This window comes from Ambystoma mexicanum, chromosome 5p (genome assembly GCF_040938575.1).
Source record: "Ambystoma mexicanum isolate Mex_15411 chromosome 5p, UKY_AmexF1_1, whole genome shotgun sequence".
In the NCBI taxonomy this organism is placed as follows: domain Eukaryota; kingdom Metazoa; phylum Chordata; class Amphibia; order Caudata; family Ambystomatidae; genus Ambystoma; species Ambystoma mexicanum.
Genome location: NC_090930.1, coordinates 67,374,237 through 67,380,236, shown reverse-complemented (window position 1 = coordinate 67,380,236; position 6,000 = coordinate 67,374,237).

Here is a 6,000-nt window from a genome sequence, read left to right as displayed (position 1 = left end):
GGCATCTGTGACCGCTTGAAATCACAAATCCATCCATTTAGTGCGGCAGTGTGTGAAAATGGCAACTGGCTACACTCACAAATGGGACGCCCCGCCCGTCGGTGAACCGCGGTACAGAGCTGCATGAGGGTCCACCGTTAATCGAGTACTACATTCCACTGACCCTTCACAAGTTTGTTCCCGACTGCAAATATAGTATGTGAAACAATGGGAGCATAGCAGAATTAACATATGAAGCGATATCTCACTGCCATCGGGATGAAATACATGATTGTAATAGCAAGATGCCATGCGTCGATTTGCAGCGTTGTGTGCGGGACGTGCTCGCCCAAAGGGGATTGCAGCTTGCACAGGTGGAATGAATCACCACAGGTGGAGGCTATACAGCTTGGAAACACATAAATTGCACACCCAACCCCCTCCCACAACCACACCCACTCCAAAATGCTGCCGGCAGGACTTGCGATGTTGGCCCTGGGGGACCTGATAGCACTGCAAGTACTCCAACTTCAAGAAGAAGACGAACACCAACTACTACAACAACCGGCCGCACAGAGGAGACGCAGGAGGAGGAGGAGGGCAAGGCAGGGCCAGCAAGGCCCACCAGCACAGCCACTACCACCACGCAGGCAGCCCGCAATCCCACGCCTCCGAGCACATCCGTTCAACCTCACTGATGAGCAGATCCACACCCTCTACCGTTTGGACCGGGACACCATAACCGCCATTGTGGACATGACACACGCTGACCTTGTCAGCATGATAGATAGCCCAACCGCCATCCCACCCCTACTGAAGGTGGTGTCTGTACTCCACTTCCTGGCCACAGGCACCTACCAGCACACAGTCGGACAGTTGCATGGCATTTCACAGCCACTGTTGTCACGGACACTATTGCAAGTGCTCGATGCCCTCCTGAAGCACGCAGACGACTACATCTCTCTACCACGCTCGGAGCAGGAAATTACGAACACAAAAGTGGGATTCCATGCACTTGCCGGCATACCGGGTTGCATTGGTGCCATCGACTGCACCCATGTGGAATTGGCTGTCCCACATGCCATGGAGGCCCAGTACCGCAACCGAAAACAATATCATTCTCTTAATGTACAAATGGTGTGTGACTCAAACAGGATCATTACACATTGTTGTGCCCGATTTCATGGATCAACCCATGATTCCATGGTCTTACGGAACTCTACAATACCACGCTACATGGAGCGACATGCAGGGAACAGATCCTGGCTACTCGGTGAGTCTCATTTCATGCATGATAATGTGGGGTATGTGATGCGGCAATGACCTGCCAGGAAGGGGGGGGGTGCTTACGTAGCAATGTCATTCCTCAAACATCCTTTATTGTCCACATACAGGTGATGCCGGGTATCCACTGAAGAGATGGCTCCTTACACCACTCCGGAACCCACAGGACCAGCATGAGGAGGACTACAACCATGCCCACTCACGTACCCGTGTAGTCATAGAACAGGCATTCGGCCTACTGAAGGGTCGTTTCCGCTGCCTCAGCAGGTCTGGCGGGGCACTCCTGTACCGCCATGAGAAGGTTGCTAAGATGGTCATGGCATGTGTCATGCTACACAACATGTGCATACGTAGAAATGTGCCCATGCCCCCTGACGCAGAACTGCAAGCACCAGAATATGGTCATGATGTGGGTGGGGATGTGGCAGAACCTCAAGGAGTCCGCGAGGCACAGGAGGGCCGTGAAATTCGTCAGATTATCATAGATTCATGCTTCTAGCACTCACGCCTGGTGGTTGATACATGGACACGGGAGTTGTGGCACTGTGTGTGTCTGGAACATGCACAATATGGACTGTACGCCTATGATGGCCTCGTACACAAAGATCAATGTCCACACATCTCATTGGATGATTGTGAAATGTTTATAGCATATGTGAAATTGTGTTACACACCCCATCGACCCGCCACCCAAGTAAGCCCAACACACCCCCTCCACCCTCCTACCTCCCCCCCAAACACCAGTGTCCAAAGATGCTCATTGTCAGTGGGCAGACGCTATTGCAAGCCCCCTCTCCGGGTATTAGGGGCACCCCTGCCTGTGGAGCGCAGGTTCCTCCCAGATCTACGTTGGGGGCTGCCCTGGACGGAACTTGCAACGGATGATGTCTCTGCCTGCTCACGTCCATGCATGTCCCTAAGGGTTTGTGAGAGCTCAGTGAGCACACGGCGCACAGCGGCAAGTTTAGCACATACGTCTTTGGACGTCGCATGCAGTTCCCCCCTCAGGCTCTCGGTGCTTCTCTCCATTTGTACTCTCAGGCTCTCGGTGCTTCTCTCCATTTGTAATCTCAGGCTCTCGGTGCTTCTCTCCATTTCTGCCCTTAGTGTCTCTGTACATGTTTCTATGGCTGCCTTGGTACCCCCACATTCATCAGCATGGTCCTTGAGGAGCGTGGCCAGTTGCTGCTGTTGCACGATCACCTGGTCGAGGGACTGTTGCCTCTGCTGGGCCATGGCCATTTGCGGTGGTGTCACAGAGGGGCTGATCACCTCATGTTGCCTTGACACAGGGCTTGTGGGGGATGGCCAGTCGTCGTCTTGTGAGTGCCCCTGCGTGGTATCCTCATAGTGTACGGGATGAAACAAACAGGGGGATTGAGACAGGTCATGGATGGATCGTACATCGACATCACCGTTTTCTGTGTCGGAGCATGCTGCCATTAATGCAGTGTCACCTATGGTGCTGCTGCCACCAGAAGCAGTGCCTTCTGTGGCATCCATTGGGGGGGCCTGTGGTGGTGGTGGTGTTGTGGCCATGCTGGCTGCTGGGGTGCCTGTTGAAGTCCCCTCCTGTGTGCTGCCACTTGATTTGTGCTGCAGCCGTGTCTTGATGCGTGCAGCTGAGGTGGAGGGTCTTTGGCCGTTGGTCTTGGCCCTCTTTGCAGGTGTGCTGGTAGGGGTGTCCTGGAGCTCGTCGTTTGAATCGGACCCTGTGGTGGAGTAAAGGAGGGCGAGCGTTATTAATGGGTCTGTGGAAATTGGAATGGCAATGTATCACATGCATTGGGGTGGTACCTGAGGATGATTTGGGTCATGGCCTTGGAGGTAGTTTCATTTTTGTGTGGATTGAGGGTGCAGTTGTATTGCAGCCTGCAGTTAGGGGGTGCCTGCTGCACGTGTAGAGGGTGTTTTTAGGAATTTTAATTATTTATTTATTTAATTTGACTTTTAATGTCCGCTATCAGGCCAATGTAAGTGGACGTTCTCCTGGACATGTGTTTCTGTTGCACTATGTGGACACATGGTACTTCACATGATTGGACATTGTGGTTTTAGCATAGTTTTATTTGGGCCACCTACCTGATTCTTCGGATGTCTGCACTCCTTTCTCCATCCCTCCGACTCCCTCTATGGTCTCCATTCCAATGGTGGAGGCACAGATTTCTTCCCAGGGGGTCAGCTTGATGGGTGAGTCCGATCCTCCCCCGGTAGCTGTGGCAATGTTACGGTTGGCGGATAGTATGCTCCGTACGCGTATCCGCAAGTCGTCCCATCGCTTTCTGCATTGCTGTGGGTTGCGGGGTGCGGTCCCCACCGCACTTACCCGCTGTGCCACCAGGGCCCATATGGCCTTCTTGTTCGCAAGTGCCGTCCTGGTCATTTGCGTTGAGAAGACGACGGCAGCATTCTCCTGGAGGGTCTCTGTGAGCACCGTAAGTTCCTCACGTGAGAAGTGGACCTGCCGCTTGCGGTCGCACGCTTTTTTCGCTACTTTTCCCATTGTTTTGGTTTCACTAGGGTGGATGACGGGTTGGGATGTCTCTCAGGGTAGTATTTTTAATGGTTGTGTGAATGTTCTGATTTTATAGGTGTACGGCGTGCTGTTTCCCGTTCCGGGACCATGTTTTTGCTTCCGTTTCCGTATATTTACGGTCACCGTATTTTCCGATTGCCGCTCTTTACGGTGACCGCTATGTCCGGTGGCGGAATTGCACCTAGGTCGCCGTACGACGGCGGTGAGGGGCGTTTTGGGGACATTTCCGCCATCGCAGACTTTGCACTTCCGCCAAGGCGTACTGCTCGTGCCCGATGGGTCAGAATTAGCCGCACTTTACTCTGTCGTGCCATGGCGGAAACGCTATTTACGCTATGGCGGTCAGGTCAGTTGCTTTCCGCCAGGGTCGTAATGAGGGCCAGTAAGTGTTGGAATGCATGGGTGAATATTTGGTGGAGAGATGGAAACAGTTAATTGGGAAATTACCACTGCAGCGATTGTTAGACTTAAATGCATTAGGATGCTGTAGACAAAGAGATGAAGAAGTGAGGGAACATGTGTATGGACTTTTTGAGCTTAAAAATGAATTGGATAATGAATATGCTGAAATATATAACTGGGTACAGGGGTAAGGATATCGGGAGAGATAGGAAGGAAGTGCTAGGGCCACACAATCGAAGGCAACAGTTACCATCGCCGAGGCGAAAGACGATGGTGGACGAATTATTGTTATTAAAACCGGTGGGGGAAGACTTGAAATGCTATAAAAGGCCCTCTGGGTAGACCTAAAGGTGGACTAAGTATTCTTGTTAAAAAATCAAGTGGTTTATTAAAGCTAAAAGAAGAGCTTGATATATTCGGTGAAATTCTTGGAACAGTATGGTCTAGAACAGTGGGGGATAACAAAGAAATTTTCTTCCTGTTGAATGTTTACAAAACAAGGTATTCCAATCTCTCGTCAGTCTTGGCTAAACTTGATAAACATCTTTATGAATGGTTTGGAAAATACTGTGATGCAAACATAATATTAGCTGGTGATTTTAATGCGAGCTGCAATCTGAACGATGTGGAATTATTGGATTGTTTTCTAACCGACCTCCTAAATGTGGAAAAGGGCAAAAGGAAAAAAGTGGAAGGTGGTATGTGGTTTAATTGGGCGTCAGGGTGGGGGCTTCAAAGGTTGGAAAACAAAAAAGCCACTTGGGCTGCTAGGGGTGTTAGCTCGGAGATCGACTTTATCTTTCTCTCTGCTAACATCTCTGAAAAAGTAAAAAACTTTCAGGTGAAAGAAACCAGTATGAGTGACCATTCGATGCTACTGTTAGAATTAAAATGGTTACCGAATAACTCCAACAGGATTGATACAAATCTAGGTAATTTAACGGTGACGTATAGAGGAAACCGTGTCCGTTGGTCAGAAAAAAAAATGAATGACTTCAATATGTGTATTCTGACTGAGTTTAATACTTGTAAACTAGAAGAAAAGATTGAAAGATACTCAGTTAAGTGCTTTCCCGAATACCTGAAAACTGTTTTAGAGGCACACTCCACTTCCATGACTAATCACAATAAAAAGCACAAGCATGCATATCCCATAGAAATTAGAATGAAAAAAAATGAACTTCGTAGAGACATAAGGAAAATCACTAAGATTCCTTCTTTCTGTTCTAACGATATGGAAAAAATTATGAAGTTAATGCAGAGGTATACCAATTGGTTAAAACTAGAACGTATCCGCATTACCCAGATAGATGGGGTAAAGATGCTAGAAAGTCTGCAGGGTAAAAATTCCAGGGCCTTTTGGGAACTTATAAATTATAAAGAAGAACTGACTTTGAATAAGACCTCAAACCCCATATCTGAAGAAGTCTGGATTAATTACATTAAGGACATATACACAACTGAAAATGCCTTAGAGTATACGCCAATTACTGAGAAATGGGAATTAGATATAGTTATGGACACTATCGAGGAGAACATAAAGAAATATAACCCCTCCAGAGCTCCTGGACATAATAAGTTAACTAACATGTCCTTAGACACTCCTCACATCTATGGGCCAATATCCTTTATATTCAATTCCAGGATATAATCGAGTCTCATACTATTCCTGACTCTTGGAAACTGTCCTATATGGTGCCAGTCTTTAAAAGGGGCACAAGGGTAGATCCACAGAACTACCGTACCCTTAGTATTATGGATGCAGATTCCAAAATTTTTAGTGCCATCATTCTGGAAAA